The sequence below is a fragment of the Artemia sp. Qi Xiang Cuo genome, chromosome 7 (genome assembly GCF_049724085.1).
Source record: "Artemia sp. Qi Xiang Cuo chromosome 7, ASM4972408v1, whole genome shotgun sequence".
In the NCBI taxonomy this organism is placed as follows: Eukaryota; Metazoa; Arthropoda; class Branchiopoda; order Anostraca; family Artemiidae; genus Artemia; species Artemia sp. Qi Xiang Cuo.
Window position 1 is genome coordinate 61544937 of NC_142800.1, and position 19859 is coordinate 61564795.

Sequence of the window (19859 nt, forward strand, 5' to 3'; positions counted from 1 at the left end):
AAAACATTTGAAACCAGCTTAAGAAGGCGTAGCTTCCTATTGAAGGTACAGTTATCTTTGGGAATCCCCAGATTGTTAACGTTTGAATATCTACGGAGAAAAGCGTTGTCAAAGTTGACTAATTAGTTTTTCTTATTTTTTTTTGACAGTTTACCCTGGCAACACTGACGGAATGCGGTACTGCCCTAAAAGCTTCATAATTTTGAAATAACCATACGAAAAAACATCTGAAATCGTGATCTTCAGATATATAATGCACCTAAAATGAGTACAAGGGACTTAAAATTTTTCATTCTCATGTCATTGGTACTTTAAAGAGTAATGTGTTATCAGAATCCCTCAATTAGAATCACCATTATCAATGGTCCTCTTATGTACGGCAACTTCCCCTTTTTACCCTGTACAAATATGTACGTGCATTGTTTAATTAGGTTTTGTTAATAAACGAAGTTTAACTTAGCATAGGCAAAGTCTACTCAGTTATTCTTAAGATTTGTTAGAAAAAATTTGACTTACACATGACAGAAGGATTATCTTTGTTTTCACATTTCTAGCAAACCTGTAGAATGACCTAGTATCTGTAAGCTGTTTATGCTTATGTAGGTATTGATCAACTGATCAAAAGCTAATTTTATTATCCTTTTTTTGATGCATGTTCAGTCACTGGAAGCTCTATAGTTACTTGGCAAATCAAGAAAAAATCTGGTGAAATGAGTGTAAGCCAATATCGAACTTTCACGCTGTATCAATAATTTTTAATCAGTACTTTAAATTACCTTTAGATTATATCGAACACTTTTTCATCCACACTGCTAATATTACCTCATGGCACTCATCTTGTTTTCATTTCTCACGACCTTTTTGTAAGAAACCACTATGGAATTATGGAAGTCCTGTTTTGCCAACGTATCAAATTTCTACAAACGCGCGTTCCGACAAGGTGGATAATCCTGACTGGTTTCAATCAACTTTGAAGGGGTATCTAAAAAAAATAAGTTTATTACTTCTGCAAAGTTTAATCAATCAAATTTCGACAGGTCATAAGTTCATATCTTGGGATTGATGTTCGCTTCTAATAAGTGTAAATAAGTGTTTGCAATACAGATTTTAAGCAGCAAGTGTTTACACGTCTCTTGCAATACAAATTGCGTTTTTTTTCAAAATTGCTGAGGCACAAAACACTGATTAGAGCACACAGCCATCACAACTTCATCCCCTTTTGAGTTAAACTGTGGTTTTGACTACAGATTTGCCCCCTCCCCTTGCATGGGCGCTCATATGGAGGGGATGGGGGGGGCTCCCGCCCCCCCCCCCTGGACGAATGATGTTGCCTTATTTTTATATTTTTGTTCTGAGATTTCTATTATATAGCATTAAAAGTGCTAATTAGACGAGTTTTGTCCCCCCCCCCCTTGAATTCAGCTTATGGGCGTCCATGTCCCCTTGTAAACATGCCTAATTGACTCTGGTTCAAAAAATTCAAAACACCCGACAGTTGGTGCGCCTAGCGCGTGAATTTCTCAGGAGATAGAATCTCCAATTTTCTTGGAAAGTTGTTTGGAGAGGGAAGTGACCTCCCCTATGATTCGTTTATACTTTAAAATCAAGTCTGTCATGACCTAGAGATCTTTGGACTAAATATGGAATATCTAAGTACAAGTTCGGTACAATGCCTGAATTTTATGTTTCATACAATGACTTGGTCCAAGTATGTTTTATTACTTTCGTAAGTAAGATTCGTAAAGTAATTGTACAAGTTAAGATCGCGTGTTAATGAACCCTAAAATGGAGCTTCGCTTGGGGAAAAAAAGTATTTATAAAATTGTATAGCTACCATGCTATACACTCTAGCTGTGAAACACGTTTGGAAGACCAAGCACACACACACGGGGGGGGGGTCTTCGAACCCAAGTCTCTTCTCCTCTCCACGGGGAACAAAGTTCCAACACTTGTCCCCATAATTTCTATATCGTTTTAAAAATAATCTTCTGGCTTGGGTTTTTCAAACTCCCCCCCCCCCCACCAAAACAAAAAGCAAATTGTTGCCGGTGGAATATAGCTTCCTAAAGATTCACTGAAGGCACTTCGGATCTTATCACAATAAGATACCATTCAAGGAAATATTTATGTGTTTATCTTTTTAACTCTTAATAAAAAAAAATTTAAAAAAATCGCGAAATTGTTGAGCTTTTTGGTGAAAATTTTCCGTCCGTATGTAGCATCATTTTCAAAGTAAACACATTCCTCAATATAACCTGAAAATATCAAATCCGAAATCGCATGATTTGAAACTATGCATAGTTTTAGGTAATAAAGTATTAAACTAAAAACTTAATGATAAAATAAGATTGTTTATCCTAGGTTTTAAATTTTTTTGGCTCCCTAGTAATTCCAGTAAACGAAAATACACAAATCTAGTATATAATAGGCAAAAACATAGTACACACTTTAGAGCCACTAGTGACCCAGAAGAAACTGTTCTACCACGTCTTTCTAAGAGGGGGTAAAACTTCAACGTCACATAAGCGGAAGCAAGCGTCGAAAACCAACTTTCATTGCCTACAGTTTCCTGCTATATAAAAACCCAGAGTGTCTTCAGCAAGCGTTGAAGGTGCTAACTACCCCAAAAGCTGCATTTATTTAGATATAAATTATTACGTCTTCCATGATTATATACCAAAACACTTCAGGGGCAGGACGACCATTGACCCCCCCCCCAATCGGTAGAGCTGGAAATGCCTCTCTATTACAGGAAGAGTCATTTAAATACGGCTTCTGAAATATTGTAGTAGTTTCCCTTAGCTTTTCAGCACATCAATTACACCTAAGGGGATCAACACATGTTAAGCATTAAATACAATTTTTAGAGTCTTAGACTGGCGTATGGTTTCCGTTTTTCTGCTATAAAAAGAAAGAACATATTAAACATAAATTGGAGATTTTTGCGCAGAAAGTACTCAACCCACATGAAACCTTAGGTGAGGAAATTATTTTTAAAGATGTGAGTGACAAAAAGTAATTTTAAATACTTCTTCATCACATAGATTTTCAGTGAGACAAAGTCAGGCACAAACATTTAAAATCCTGTTTAAGAATGTAGTATGAGAATTACTTTCAAAAAATATGAAAATTAAAATTAGAAAGACAAACAGGCAAAAAACTGCGCTTAACAAAGCAGATGAAGATTGCAAAAAAAAAACTACACTCCAAAAACTGCGAGCATCGTATATGAAGAATAGCAAGGACCCAAGGCACTACCTTCGCCGTAATTACTAATAAACTCAGAACAGGTTATCAAATAAATCATAATAATAGAAATGTCCGTTTGCTTATATTAATTAAAAACACTTTTTCCCCAAAATAAGTTTTAAAAAGAAAAGTAAAGAACTCTATTAAACCAAAATGAACAAAAAAGAGCCAAATAATCTACCAAGCATAAAATCAAATCAGTATCAATAAATAAATGAAACCCAAAACAAACAGAAATTAAAATAAATAACGGAGTCAAACTCAAAACGAGCAGAAACTAATATGATTGGTGTTCTAAACCACTATGCTTTCTAAGAGCCAGAATATAATTTGTACTTTACTGAAGAAAATTCAAATGAATTCACTGAAAAAAAATGTGCATTTTCAGTTTAATATACATTGCTGAATTTTTTTTAACATGCTGAAATTATTTCTTAAAATTTTAATTAATTTTGATTTCTTAAAGTTGTAAAAGTGAAAACATTCAAAAGAATTTTTCTCAGTAAAGTACAAATTAAATTCTGGCTCTTAGAAAGCATAGGGGTTTTCCACAGAAATTGTGTATCGATCATTCTGGGTACCCGGCTGAGTGACCATATCTCAAATGGTAAGGTGTACGAAAAATGCGGTTCAATTCCGCTTTCTAGGGCTATAATGAAAGAAAGAATGAGATGGCTAAGACACCTCCTGCGGATGAAGGATGACGGATTGCCAAAGATTGTCCTTGTCGGCCAAACGAAAAGAGTGTCGTCCCCAAATGGGGTGGGAGGATGTCGTAAGGAAAGATTTGAGGGAAATAGGAACTTCTTGGGAGGGCGTAAAAGGGAGGCTTTGCATAGATTGGGATGGAGGAGGAGCGTGCGTACCTGTATTGGCCTCAGGCAGTTTGGTGATGCAGTGAGTAGTTAGTAGTAGTAGCAGTAGTTTCTTACCGGACATCTGTTCAAGTGTTAGTTAATCACAAAAGTTCTTCTTGTTACAGCAAGTTTTAACCTGCTGTTCCTATGGTACAAATTGCTCTCTATCACTACAATTTTAGTTGGAAAACTGGTTCAGTTTACTTCGAAGCGTTGGCAACGCTGAAACTAACCCTTATTGGATGCCATATTTTTAACAGAAGAGGTAAAAGCCAGTCCCTAATTAATTATTCAATGGCAATACTGTTCAAAAAAATAATGTCTAATTTCTCCTGTATACAATTTTGACTATAATAGCTTCACATATGGAGGAGGGGTCAAAATTACGTTATAAGCAAGACCAAAAGTCGGGTAAGTAAAAATAGAACTTTTGTGTTATAATGCTACTCATTAGTTTGCAATATTGACATTTATTCAAATTATGTTAGAGTAAAATGATCAATGGTTCAAAAGCAAACTTTTTTTCCACGTTCGACTCCATCCTCCAAAGGGTTAAAACTGTCCCTTTGGCAAAATATATCCATATATAAAACGTTCACAGCTCATACTGAGCAAGTTCATAAAGGAAATAGCGGGGGGGGGGGGCAAATGTTCATTGCCGGTTTATACTTTAATGCACCAACAAGAACTGTAAATAAGGATCGTCTCGGTCAAACAGTAACCGAATCTCTAAAAACCGATTTTGATAACAATAGATACGTCAGAAGAATTGGCTTATTATGCTGATTCCAAATAGATAAATTCATTGAGTTTAATGTTACCACTCAAAATCTACGAGTCTAAAACAATCTGCCTGGTTTTCAAAAAAGGGGGGAAACAGCCCCATACTCCATGGGAAAAGGCCTGTAGCCTAAGTTACAAAATTTACTCACTGTTCACATATAGTATTTGTTATTGGGGAAAATACGTATTTTGGGGGGAAGGGGGGGGGGTTAATGGGGAATATTTTCCACCAGGAGAATTTTCCGTGGAGAGAAGGTTCAGCGGAAATTTTTCAAGGGCAATAATACCCGGGGAGGGAGGGATTTCCTATCACGACTTGAAAAACGGTCAGAAATTACATAAAAACAACAACTTTCAACTGAAAGTAAACAGCAATATTGAAACTGAAAACAAACAGAAATTATTTCGTACATGAGGGAGGCTGCCTTTTCCTCAACCCTCGCTCTTTACGCTCAAGTTTGACTTTCTGTCACAATTCTTTAAGGAAGACTGCTCAAACGCAAGGACCGTTGAATTTAAATGAGAAGTATTTTTTAAAGAACTTTAAAACTTTAGCGTAAAGAGCGAGGGCCGAGGAAGGAACACCCCCTCATATACAGAATAATTCCGTCATTTTAGGTCTTAATGTTGCTCCGTACTTTCTGTTGAAAAAACTTGTTTTTTTATTCAATTTGTTCAAATCTGCCAAACATAGCCACTATACTTAAGAATTGTCACCTTTTTTCCTTACTATTTTATACAAAGTTGTAATAAAATTTAATATTCTGTCATGCTAGTAGGCGTACCTGGGCGTGTTTTTAGTCTTTAAATAAATTACTTAGTTATAAACTAAATTTATTGTCTTTTTTTTTATCGTGGAACATTTCCCCCGAGGCTTATCCGAGCATTTTGGAATTTCATGCATTTACAGCGGATACTCTTCGTGATCTTGGATACTATGTCGGAATTTTCTCCACAAAAAAGAAGTCCTCGCTTATTTGTTTGTGCATCACTTGCGAAAACAATTTTCCCATCAGATAATTAGGAATATTCTCTTAGCGAAACATTGATTCATCTTCAAACTTTGAGAGTTAAGCAAAAGAGAGATCATTCTGTTATACTTTAGTTTCGAAAAGCGTGCTTAAATTCCATTGGTTTATTTTGTGTAGTTTATCTGTGACGTTTATTTGTGACGTTATTTTGTGTAGGATCTCTAAGAAAGAGATCCCTAACCATATGTTATGAGAAAGGGAAGCCGAATTATCTCGCCTTTTTAGCCGCAGTAGCATCTACCTGTTGCTAATTTTGAGTCATTAAAAAGAACACAAAACTGATCAGTTAATGATTCATTTTTGTATTTACAGTCTTTAATAAAAAGTCCTTTATATAACATTTTAAGCAAATAATGACTAATGATTCTTCTTTTCTCGTGGAGCATCTCCCCCGAAGCTTATCTCAGTACTTTTAGAATTTCGTGGATTTACAGCGGATACTCTTCATGACCTTGGATTTGTAACTTCCAATCGACTGAGTTCCTTTAAAAGTTTCTATGATAGCACTGCACTGTCTATGATATTGCTTATAAGACCTTTTGAAAACCTGCATGCATAAATTTTTTTTTCGTTTAATTGAAACTCCCTCAAATCCTTCCCTAAAAGTTTAACCTTAATTCCCTTAACCTCATTAGTTACAGCAATCGTAATAATAGTATCAGCAGTATACACATAGTGCCTTATGATTAGTTCAAAATCCGCCCCAACATACATTAAAAGTTCCAACTTAATAGCGTAAGCTGTTCCTGATATATTGTCGTTACACCCTTTTGACAAACTACATGCTCATAGTTCGTTTTGATTTAGCTCAACATCCACCAAAACATTTTTTGAAAGCTTCATCTTAATACCCTTAGCTTCAGAAGTAGCAGCATTATTAGTAGTATGCACACAACATCTTTGGGTTTTTTCAACATTTCCCTCAACAAACGCTGAAAATTTCAACTTAATGCCATGCACAATTCCTGAGGCATTGCTAATACGTTCTCTTGATAACCTGTATGCGCAAAGTGTGTTTTGATTTAGCTGAACACTGTTTCAACATTCCCCAAAATTTTCGCCAGAATACCTTTAGCTTTAGTAGTATTGGTACCAGTAGCAATAGTAGTAGTAGAATTAGTAGTAGTACCTTTAGCTTTAGTAGCAGCAATAGTAGAAGCAGCAGTAGTAGGAGACATAGTAGGATACAAACATTATCTTTTGGTTAGTTCAACATCCGCATAGCAAGACCTGTAAGTTTCAACTTCACATACCAAACCATTCTTAAGATATTGCTGATACGCCCTTCTTACAACCAGCATGCAGACGGCGTGTTGTGATTCAGTTCAACTTCCCCCTCAATATTCCCTGAAAGTTTCACCTTCATACCCTTAGCCATAGTTATAATAGTAGTAACAGCAGTAGTAGTGGGAGTACTAATAGTAGTAGTAGTTTTAAGACTAGTTGTAGTATTAACAGTATTAGCACTAATACTAGTAGCAGCAGTAGCATTAACAAATTGCCTTTTTGTCAGTTGGACATCCCCCTCATCAAGGCCTGGAAGTTTCAACTATATACAATTAATTGTTACTATAATACTGCCTATATGTCTTTTTAAAAACCTTTATGTCCTTAGTATGTTTTAACTTAGTTCTACTTCCCCTCAACATTTCCTGAATTTTTTATCTTAATACTCTTAGCGTTAACAAGTCCTTTTATACGTAACAGTAGAAGCAGTAATGTTGTATCAGCAGTAGCATTAACATATTGCCTTTTTGTCAGTTGGACATCCCCCTCATCAAGGCCTGGAAGTTTCAACTATATACAATTAATTGTTGCTATGATATTGCCAATATGCCCTTTTGATAGCCTGTATATCCTTAGTATGTTTTAATTTAACTCAACTTCCCCCTCCACATCCTGAATTTTTTATCTTAATACTCTTAGCGTTAACAAGTCCTTTTATACGTAACAGTAGAAGCAGTAATGTTGTATTTTTAGTAGTAGTAACAATAGTAGCAGTAGTAGTATGTAAATGTTGCCTTTTGACCATTGAATATCCCTTCATGATCCTCTAGAAGTTTCATCTCGATACGGTAAGCTGTGACAAAGATATTGGTGATACACCCTTTTGACAATCTGTATGTACATAAACTTACTCCATACCCTCAGCCTTGGTAGTACTTGCTACAGAAGCAATAGATGTTGTGGTAGTAGCTGTAATAGAAGTAGTAGCACTAGCAGTAGCAGTAACAGAAGCAGTAGAAATAGCAGTAGTAGCGCACAAATATTGCCTTTTTGGGCAATTGTCCGTTCCCCGTATCGTTTCCTTTAAGTTTTAAATTAATACACTCAGTCATTCCTGAGTTTTACGCCCTTTTGATAACCCCTATGCACATAACTTGTTTTGATTTAGTTCAACACTCCCCTCAATGTTCACAGAAAGGTTCGTTAGAATGCCCTTCATCTTTTTGGACATTAAAGATCAAACATGCCCAACTTTTTTAAAAACAAAGACTATGTGTAAGCAAAGTGCGAATCGATTAGCTTACCGCCAGTCCCCGAGGGCTGTGGGGGGGGGGTGACATCCCAGATGACATAGCTACTAGACCTTTCAACTATACTGAACAAAATGGATATCTCAAAATTTAGATTGGATGTATTTGGGGAGTTTGGGCGTGGGAGGGGGGCTGGTTACCTCCAATCACTTTTGACTCTTAAAAAGGGCAATAGAACTTTCAATATCCAATCGAATGAGCTCCTTTCGAAGATTCTACGACAATTTCTTCTATACGAAGTGCCTTGGTAAAAAAGAAAAAAAAATAATTCATTGGGCCCACATCGTTCTTTACTTAGGCAGCGCTATTGCACTGCTGATGCAGTAGCAGTGACAGAAGCAGTAGCAGTAGCAGTAGAAGAAGCAGTAGTAGCGCACAAATATTGCCTTTTTGGGCAGTTATCGTTTGGGCCTTATCGTTTCCTACCTCCAATCACTTTTGACTCTTAAAAAGGGCAATAGAACCTCCCACAGCCCCCCCCCCCCCCGAGGGCGGGGGGGGGGGGGGATGACACCCCACACGACATAGCTACTAGACCTTTCAACTATACTGAACAAAATGGATATCTCAAAATTTAGACTGGATGCATTTGGGGAGTTTGGGCGTTGGAGGGGGGGTGATTACCCTCCAACCACTTTTGACGCTTAAAAAGGGCAATAGAACTTTCAATATCCAACCGAATGAGCTCCTTTCGAAGATTATACGACAATTCCTTCTATACGAAGTGCCTTGGTAAAAAAGAAAAAAAAATAATTCATTGGGCCCACTTCGTTCTTTACTTAGGCAGCGCTATTGCACTGCTGATGAAAAACTGAGCGCACATTAAAGCATGTTTGGGCATTAACAAATAAATGACAAGGATTGTCTGTACCTAAATTTGGAACTGTTACTACTATTACAGGCAACTCATCCCAGCACCAGGCCTCATGAGACCAATACAGCTGATCATGCCTCATTTCCAATCACACTTTCCTGAGCTTCATTCTACACTTCTTCCCATGAAAACCCACTTGGTATACATATTTTGTTTCATTTAATGAAATTTCCCCCGGTGCCTTCCATAAAAATGATCTTCCTGTCCCAATGCAAGTTTATACAGTAGAGAATCAGTTCAAAACTGGTGGATTAACAACAAACTATGTTACTGTAAAAACTATTTAGCATTTTTATCACCAGCTACCAACAGAAAACTTAAAAGTTGTGCTGACTATCATAGAAAAATCGCTAAACCGTCGTACAGTCACTAATTTTTTGTTTTTTCGACAAGTAATCAACTAAAGCTTCAATAAAATAAGTACAATTGTTATTCGACAGTTTTATCTCATCTAATCAACAAAATGTATGGTCATAAATAGCACTTCCCTTAATAGCAAGGCAGAGATAATAAATGGAAACACTTGAGAAAATCTAATAAACGCATTCCATTTGTCTATAATTATTAATTGCACTCAAGTTCCCAGCTCAATTTTTGTAACATCAAACAAAACCTTCTAAATCGAGGCTTGCTCGGGAGGGCTTGGAGTTATCGATTGTATTTCTGAAATGAAATTTGGCCTTCCCGAGGAAAAAGGAAAAACTAAATTAGGTTGAAGGAACGTCACGTCAATACAAAAAAGACACACAACTCAAAGAACCATACACCTTTTCCAGCCTCAGCGGCTGTCATGAGGCAAAGATGAAGCTTCCAGGGACTATTGGACCAAGTCACCACCAAAACACTGGAATGTTATGCTTCCAAGCAGTGGCGTCGATTCACAGAAATGTAGGGGGTGGGATGTCCTTCTCAAAATTTAGGGCGGCAATTTTGTTGTTTTTTTCATTGTTTCAATGAAAATGTCAAAGGAAGCCATTCTTCAATTATAGTGCCCCAAAAAGGTAATCTTCAAATCTCGAGGGGACACACGCCCCTCTGACACCCCCTCCTCTGAAAAATGACCTCATTTTCAGTATACTAAAGACACGTTAAAGAGTTGGTATATTAAGAACTTCTTATCCAAAATAGTTACAATATATTACAATATATATACAATATTATTATTGTATATATATTACAATATATATACAATATAACACAATATATTTTGAAAAATGAGCACCGTACTTTTAGAGTACTTTTGGTTTATTTGACAATTTTGAATCTTAAAGAGCTAATTTCGATACAGCATTGTTTTCAAGAAGCTTCTAGTTAAATGCGAATTCAAACTGAACTTTAAGTTCAATGTGAAGCGACCGATCACACAGCTAGAGGGGGGCCAATTTACCATCTTCTGTCGAACCTAGGTTTAAAGTCACTTTCGAAGATTTCTACGAACAGTCCATAAAGTATTATGGTCAAGGGTCATACGGCTGGAGGGTAGATATTCCAGTCCATGTTCTGTCATCACATGCTGGGATTGGCCCAACTGAAACGTGAAGGCGGTAGCAAGCATCCTCCAAGATAGAAGCTAGTGTATTCTAATGTAAGTGTTGTAGAAGCTAGTGTAGCTGTAATCAGTATTATGTATGAGTTTAAAAAAAATGGCATATCTAGATGGGCCAGGAGGTTGAATTTTTCAAAGACATCGAATACGACAAATTGATCCTATTGGCTCCCACGTTCTCTTGGCGCCATAATGTAGGACTTTTTTTTAATTGTGATTTGTGATAGACACTACATTTTGTAATTCATCGAGACATTTCTACCATGCCTGAGCAACACATTGCTACCATCCCTACGGACATGTTAAGGCAGACAGGGATAAAAACCAAATACAGACTGAAATCCTTCATGTTATCGCAGGGGATCACATGAAATGGTGACATATTTCTTTATACCTCCTGCTTCATTCATCTCATGTTTGAGAATATAAGTTTATCTCCAAGTTTTTTTTTCGTAACGGGAACAACCCAGTATTAGGACATTTTGGTTTGTACGACTTTTTTACAAGATTAAAAAAATAATACAAACCAAATACAGTGGATTAAGGGTACAAGGGTATATATAATGCCATAATATAAAATGCGATAATAGCAAGGGGTAGGCAAAGGTTCGACCATTAGCGGACACCAGAATGATTTTTTGGGAGCTGGGGGAGGTGGTGTTGAATCCACGGAACCATGCATTTTTAGGCTGCCATTTTTTCATTTTTGGAGGACCTTGGATTAAACTCAGGATGGACTTCATCCCCCTTGCGTGCACATAAACTTAGCAGCATAGAAATATAGCCAATGTCACAGCTGAATATGCTCGAAAGAAATCGAAAGAAGAAATCCCGAATTAAAAGGAGTTAAAAACTCATAAGCATGCAATATGTGCAAAACAACGTCGAACTAACACGAGCTACAATGATATTTGTGGCTCAATATCAATAATCACATAAAATCAAAAACATGCCAATCCCTCAATTGTAATTGAGGAATTATGAAGCATAAAATTATATAAAAACCGTCTATGATTAGAGCATTCGAACGTAAAACATGTAATAAAGCTACTAGATGTTGGCCGGCTCATATGTAACTGGAGGCCCTTTAGGCCCGTATCCCCCCCCCCCCTAAAACGATTCCGAGACTTTCAAGTGTTTCCTTATGCCGCCCCCCTGAAATGGCGTGTCCTCATTTTAAATCAATTTCTGCGGACGTGTCTTATTTCTTTTCTTTGTTTTTTTTTTGGGGGGGGGATGGCAAAACCGATTTTCGGAGAGAACTTATCTTTCCCACCTCTTGTTTTTTTTTTCTGGGTTAAAGGCCTTCTGCATACATTTATATCGGTTTGTAATTTTACATAGGCTAGCCTACTTACTTGCTTCATTTAATTGTCTAATGCATGAAAATTACATTATCCAATTAATAGCTTTTTCTTTTCCACATGCACACGCGTTGGACATAAAACTGAAGACGTAGACATGTATCTTTTGCTCGTCGTTAGAGCGGGAGGATTCATTTTCCAGCAGCTGGAAACAAGGGATTAGAAACTAAGATTAATAAGACTAATTTGAGAATATTTAAACTAATTTACATACCAGCCAAAAATCAACAGATATGTTTCACGTTCTTAAATGATAAAAACTAACCGAATAAAAAGCTTTACAGGACCATAGTTTTAATCGTAGCAGTCCCTCTTCCCTCTCAGGGTTTACCGGTCTTTATTTACTACGCTGTGTGACAATTTTGTGTGTACTCTTTTTTCAGAGTTGAAAGAAAAGCGTTCAAGAGACTGAAGGTTCAAGCACTTATTAGGGTACCTCAAAGTAAGTTGGGACAATTCCGATTTCCTGCCTAAGACAGCAAAGCACTCAAAACTTTAAGTGATCAATAACAACAAAAACAAAAAGATAATAATAATAGTAATAAAAAAAATTCTACCACCAACAACAAAATGAGCGCATTAGCACAGACAAGTGAGCCCATTTAAGTGAAATATTCTGTTAACAAATGATACTATCCTATACATAATATTTGACAATCATTGAGTTTCTTTTTGTCAAAATCAGCTTGTGTGGATATATATATTTGAAATTTTTCAATGCCGTAAATGTTAATCATGTCACACACCAGTGTCAAATATTAGACATAGATTTTGGGCACGATCAGACACAATGTAAAACATAATTTCTGAGAAATGAGTTCAGCAGTAGTATGTTACCTACCATTTTGCCAACGCCCCCGTACAAACAGGTTTTTTTCTGGTAGTTAATTTTGTAGATCATCACACTGTTTGTGAAGAGGAACGAGTATCTTTATTAGTGATTATGGTTTGAATAAAAGGAATAGTTTTCTTTACAATTCATATTAGTAAGATACTTGAATTAAAAGAGAATATTTTTTTTTTTGAGAGGATATTAGTGGAGAAAAAAAAAATGAGTGGTGCATTTACATTATTGGAGATTAATGATGGAACTGACAGTAGCAGCAGCAACGATATACGAGTGCCCAATTTGGCTATGTAATTAACTGCTGGCTGTAAACTGTGTCTTGAATAGGACATTAAGTATGCTAGATATGTGATATCATTAAGCAAATTCAAGCAGGAGGAGCAGCTGTGTTTTGCTTGAAAAGTAAATATTCTCCATATAAATAAACTTCGGTCGGCGTTAGAAATCCTATCGAAATATATTGATGAGAACAAAATGCATCAGTGAATATTATTATTGTAATTATGTTCAATAAAACTGTTTCTAAATCAGTGGTATTTTTTTTCTATAGTAGACTAGCGTATATTTTTTAGAGTACAAAAAGAAATTCTGTTTAGTCTGAGGTTGGTTGTGAGAGAGTTATGACTATAAGAAATGGATAGGTTCGGGAAAGATCGAATCATGAGGAATCTAGTTCATATTGACAAACGTTTAATTCTAGATGATGATTTTCTAGAGTTGTCCATTCAAAGGAAGATATTTTCTCGGGGAATGCTTGTCGACATAATTAAAACTGATTCTCTATCATTAGACTATTGTATGAAGCTTCGACATTGTGGTCCAAATGCATTTACAAAATTTATTAATATATTGATTACGACACGGCAAAACGACATTGTGGATAAGTTTTTAAACATTAATTTTTAGAAATTTAGGACTTTTTTTCATCAGAAAGATGGTGCTCTAGATGACTTACTCCTCTCTCTCTCTCTCTATCTCAGACAATTTTTTGATGTTGCTGGCTCACGTTCATTGTGACGGTGAGAGCGTCAACACATGACGAAATGTTTCATACATGTTTGTTATGTATGTACACATAATGCAGCTGGTTCTCATGTGAGACTTGCAGACTGATTGAGGAGTATGATGAAAAGTGTAGATTATGCAACCAGTGTAAATTGCATAGAGGATATGCTGTACAAATTAAATTTTGTAAGTCCTCTCTTGAAGAGGTGTGTGACTCTCATCCTAGAGGCCACCTATGCTCCAATTGTCATTATGATAAATGTAAGCAGTGGGAGAGTACATATCCCGGTATGATTGGAAAGAATCCTAACCGTGATTTTAGTTTACTAGTACGAGATCGGTATCGTCGTGGTTTTAGATTGTTCTGGGAGGAGGAACCTGGTCAACGATTCAACTGTTGGAACAACAAGAGAATATGGTTTCTACGTCATTGTTGTGAAGACACAGAGTGTTTTGACTATAGGCCCACTGATTTTTATTTGGCTGTGAAAGAATGTGATTCGACACTTGAGGACACTATTTGTGAAACTGCTTCAAATACGCAAATTGAAACACGTGAATTCTATAGAATGATTGCGAATAGTATCATCGACTATACAAAGAGATATGACAAGAGTGAAATCACACTCTACTGTAGAAAATGTGACCCTGACATTGCACTACATCAGGATCAGTACACTGTGAATTCAGATAATCTACCTGCACTAGCTGTTGTCGACAAATACCTAGTAGTAGTGGATGAAATCTAAAGAGTAGAAAAGTCGTTTTATCATGTATATAATTTTTTTTATTAATAAACAATTTCAAATAAATATTTAGAACATTTTATTCTTAGGGCACTAAAATCAATATTAAATAAACTTGTAAGTATATTCTCCACTAGAAAGTCGTTCAATTTAGGTAAGTCAATGTAGATGTTGAGAAACTGCTTGTAGGTGTAGCCACGACATCTGAACATGAAAAAGAGTAGTGCATGAAAGCCACATGTCTTAGTTGTTAAATCCTGTACTCTTAGTTCATTTTGAATAATGGTTTTCCCACTGCTTTCAATAAAGTTGTTGATTTATGGAACATAGAATTTATGCGAGATGCCAAGAGGATCGAAAAATTCCATATTCTTCGCTGTTTGAAAGATGCATAACCAATGGACAGTCTTCAAAGTCAACGGACTGCTATTAACAATGATTAGGGAATTGTTAACACTTGGAATTTTTTCAATGAAGTCTGAGGGTATGCAATAGGACTTGTATTGGGACATGTAAGTATCCATACTAAATACATTGATTATTTGATTTATGTTCATGGTGCAAGGTCTAGTAGAACACTGCCGTCGGGTGTGATTTCCCAATCGGTTTCAAATTGACTCAGTGATATTAGCGTGATACTCTAAGTCAGAGTATCGACAAATGTACACTCTAAACATACATTCCCGGTTCCTACTTTGCTCATATCCTGTGTGCCTGACAAGTCTAAAACAATAAACCCATGATTTTTTGAAAACATTGAATCGGTTATTCCATTTTCAAATAGTTGAGAGTCATAATCTAGAGATTGCATAGTTATTTCATAAAGATCTCTAAATGATTTTTTGTCAAATTAGAGAGTTGACATAGGAACACAGATCTATATGAACACGAGACGAAATCGACTAGAAAAATTAAAATATAGGGTAGTTTTAGTAACGGCTACAATGGCACTTAAACTCTAAACAAAGGTCCATGTGAAGTTAGATGGACTTTCTTCAGTGATAAATTATGAATCGCTATAGCTACGAGAACCGCTGGCAATGTGACGTTGATTGGTGATCGTATGGGGGACAAGAATTTTAATGTTGCTACCATTGGCTCTTAGCTTTTCCACTGCCAATGCAACAGAGCTCATAACTTGTTGTTTTCGAACGTGGAGAATTGCCGATGTGATAATAACATTTGCATCGGGTGCAGCAGGAAGTGTTTTTCTCAAAATGAAATTCGATGGGGCCATCTGTAACTTTATGTCAATCTTGACATTGGGGGGTAGCTATTAGGATATATTGAATATCTCATGATTTAATTTTCCAACTAGATGATACTCCTGGGTCACTGCTGTAGTCAACTCACCGTCAGTATCAACACCTGTTCGATATTCATAGCCTAATGATTGTCCTCTCATCTCCTTGTATGCCTTTGGCGTCATCATCATAAATTGTATGTAGCTTGCATAGTTGGATAAATTATTGGTAGTGCTCACCAATGCCCCATTAATAAATACATTAATTTGTTTGAACAGGTTGTGTAGAGTACAGTTTTCATAGGAGAGACCATCGCCGGCATTTGGAGTTGTATTATCTGACTTTTTCTTCACCACAACATTTAAATCAATAAATGTTGATGACAAATCAATGAAATAGTCTTCATTGGAAAATATTTGAAAGTGTATATTTTCCGAGAGGGCTTGTTGAGGGTGAAATTGTTCATAGTAGCCATACTTGACACTGACATCAACATTTTCAGCATTGAATAAATTCAATGAGGAACTGATTGATGGATATGATTCCTTGTGAGGGAGATAAGTCATCTTAAGAGAAGAAATCCTTCTTTGATCTAACAATCTTTCTCTTCTTCTTCTTGTGCTGCTGCTTATTGGTCTTCGTTGTTCTATTACTCAAAGTACTTGTTGATGTCATTTGCTTCCTGCCTGGGTAGAGACTGATGAGTGACTGATGCGAACGCATCCTTTTCAATCCCTACCCAGTTTATCGAGATTTTAATTGCTCACCAACAGATCTTGCTGAAGATATAATATTTTCTTTAACACTCGCCTTGAAATTCTTGCCCGACCCCCAGTCTTATAGTGTAGATGCATAAAAATTCGACGCAACAGGTACAAGGTATTTTCTGGCAAGGGGTAGTGCAGAACTATATAGCTTAGCAAACAAGCTACAAAGACCATAGCCAGACATTGTAGTACGCCCCTTGTAGTAGTCCAAGCCATTGCCTATTTGACATGGACTCAAAGCACCAACATAACAGTCAATATCGGGACAGACAAATGGAGTTCTTCTATTGTTCATTGCTTAGGTTATTGTACCGTCGTTGTCGTTGAAAATGGGTCGAAAATGACATTTAATCACTGCTAAGCCTTTTGAAATTGCTATTTGATAACCTAATTAAGTTATTAGTGTTAAATGACAGAGTTACAAATATGAAATATTTACGGGAATATACTGAAGATGCTTTATATTGTAGTGGTGAACATGTTCTTGATTGGTTTTTCGTTCAAGAACTCATAGGAGGGGAACATTTGAATTACCATCCCGAGATGTTTCCACAAATGAAGCGTAGAGAAATATACAAATGTCTGTGGAGAAGCTGGATGCATAGTCTGCATAGATAACATGGTCACTACCACTGAAATTTTCTGTCTTAATAATACGGTTTTTTAAACCAAGAACCTCACTTACAGTCTAATTGATGAAAATTCTTTATGTCTCTAACTTTTTTTTTACTTACCTTCTCCGTTGGTCCGCTAAGCAATTGAAAGTTAATCCGCCTTTTTTCGACTTGCCCTTTTTTTTTTGATGAATTGATAACTGTCATTCAGTTTATTGTATTAACTGTAGAGGATGTTAGCAATAGGGTACTGATTAGAGTCAAAAAATGCCATTGCACCTTCATCACCGAATTCAAACGGTCTTATTTTTATTTAATATTTACGATCCTTTCTCAGTATGTCATTGGTATTTTTTATAATGACGTCGACAAGACCCATTTCATCGGCGCCTTAATTTTGGCCGGCGGAAGAGAGTTTTGTCAAAAAATCACTTGTCGTATTAAAGTCATTGTAGAGAGGATCGGAAACGTTGGGCATGAAAGTTACATAGAAATCATTGGGCATTGTCAATATCTTCAACACCAATCCAAGAATCAAAATCCGAGTTGTATCCTAGCCAGCGAACAAGTAACTGTTTCTTACCCCTGCGAGTACGTGTCTTTAATATCTTTTCAATTTGATAGATTTCACTAGCATTTTTAACTTTTTGCAATTCATAGTCATAAAAACCACCGAGAATCTCTTCATCTTTGGTATCACGCAGGCGATAAGTTATGGGTTTAGTGTCTAGGATTTTTGAAACTTTAAAAAGTTCAGTGGACCACAAATAAGTCCCCTTTTCAAAAACATTAGTTGTTATATTAATTCTAACCTTATCACCAACATTGAATTCATTTTTCTTCTTCTTCTCGACTTTTGATTCATTGGAATATTGTTTAAGAAAGGTGTCAGTTTTATTATGATCCCAATGATGAACTTCCGATGGTTTAGATTTGGACAATGAGCGATGAGGTCGTTGATTATAAATCAACCTGATTTTATCCAGATCATGAATAAAATCCGGTGTATTTTTCAATGTACAGTATCTTAAAATTAAAAGTCGAAGAGTTCTTATCAATCATTCCGCCAATGCATCCTGTATAGGACTATGCGTATGATAGAGCAGTGTACTTTATTTCTCTAGTACTGTTGCAACATTAGAATTAACAAATTCACTACAACGATCCGTTTGAATTTTTTTATATGAATACTTTTCGAGAAGACTTTCAATGGCCTGAGAAACTTCAATACCTCTCTTTGATTGAGATGGAATTGCATATGCATAGTGACTAAAAACACTGATTGCAAGTAAAATGTACTTTCACGGTATATTTTGACGTCGTTGAAGTTCATCTAGAGTCAAGAGATCTGCTTGCATTATATCCAATGGGTAAAAGGATTTAGTTTTTCGATATTGATTGGCACGAAGTCTGTGATTTCTATGCAGAGTGTAACTTGGCTCATATTGTAGATAATCTTGTACAATTTTAGTGCAAACACCTGTGACTTTGGAAAGAGTTGTGGGGGAACTTAAACTCCCCACCCCGCCAATATTTTCATAAACACCTTTCAGAACTTCAGCCATTTTGAACGTAAACACGTTGTGTAACGTCCACTACACTTGTGTATACGGGCTGGTGCTTCTGGTGGTTATGTGGATGTGATACGCCTTTGCTTTTGTCGTGATATGTGTTGTGTTCTAGTATTATCCAAAATTTATTTAAAATCTTCTTCTTCTTCTTCATGATCATATTTTAATGTTGATGATTCACGGTAATTGAATTTTCTAAGAATTTTTAAATTTCCAATAATAATTTTGTTGACGTTTAATGTATTTATAAATTTTTATATATGAGTGTTAAATGATAATAATCCTTTACGATTTGTAACCATGTCATAGATTAAATAAAGTAGATTATAGCTATTGCCCCGAATTATAATCCTTTCCCCATTGCTCTCAACTTGAATTTGATCACTTTCCAAGAGATAGATTAGGAGTCGTGTTAATTTTTCACGATAATAGTTGGGCATTATATTTACAAATTTAAATAAAAATTAATCCATTTAATACGTCTTTAATTGTGTTCCAGCAGCAGCAGCAGCAGCAGGAGATTCTTGAGGAGATGATTCTTTTTTAGGATCAGCAGTGGGCTGTGATCGATAGTGTTTGTCCACTCGATAAAGAGCATCTTGAAGTAAAATCAGTTTTTTATCATCATCAATAGTTTCATTGTCGAGGAATTTACTCAGATTATCCTCAAAGTGTTCCGCGGGTGAGAGAACGAGTTCTATTGGAGTTAATTTGTAGGGTTTTGCCATTTTTACTAGAAAAAACTGTTTACAAGTCCCGCAATTATTGGCAGTGAAAGTGTGAAAAAGCTACCACCTGTCTGACGAAGTTACTTCTTTTTAAAA

General features: G+C 36.1%; 1 protein-coding gene across 5 annotated transcripts in view; it reads right to left on the reverse strand.

The window, feature by feature from the left end:
* LOC148950531 (uncharacterized protein CG43867) overlaps window positions 1-19859 on the reverse strand; it is a 355819-nt gene that overhangs the window by 225641 nt on the left and 110319 nt on the right. For 4 of the 5 annotated variants that reach the window (XM_089092459.1, XM_089092457.1, XM_089092460.1 and 1 more), the window contains one exon: window positions 777-982. The gene's annotated coding sequence lies outside the window, so the exon portion shown is untranslated. Of the gene's footprint in view, window positions 1-776; window positions 983-12235; window positions 12351-19859 lie in introns of those variants that run through there. The other variant, XM_089092461.1, reaches the window with a different exon arrangement.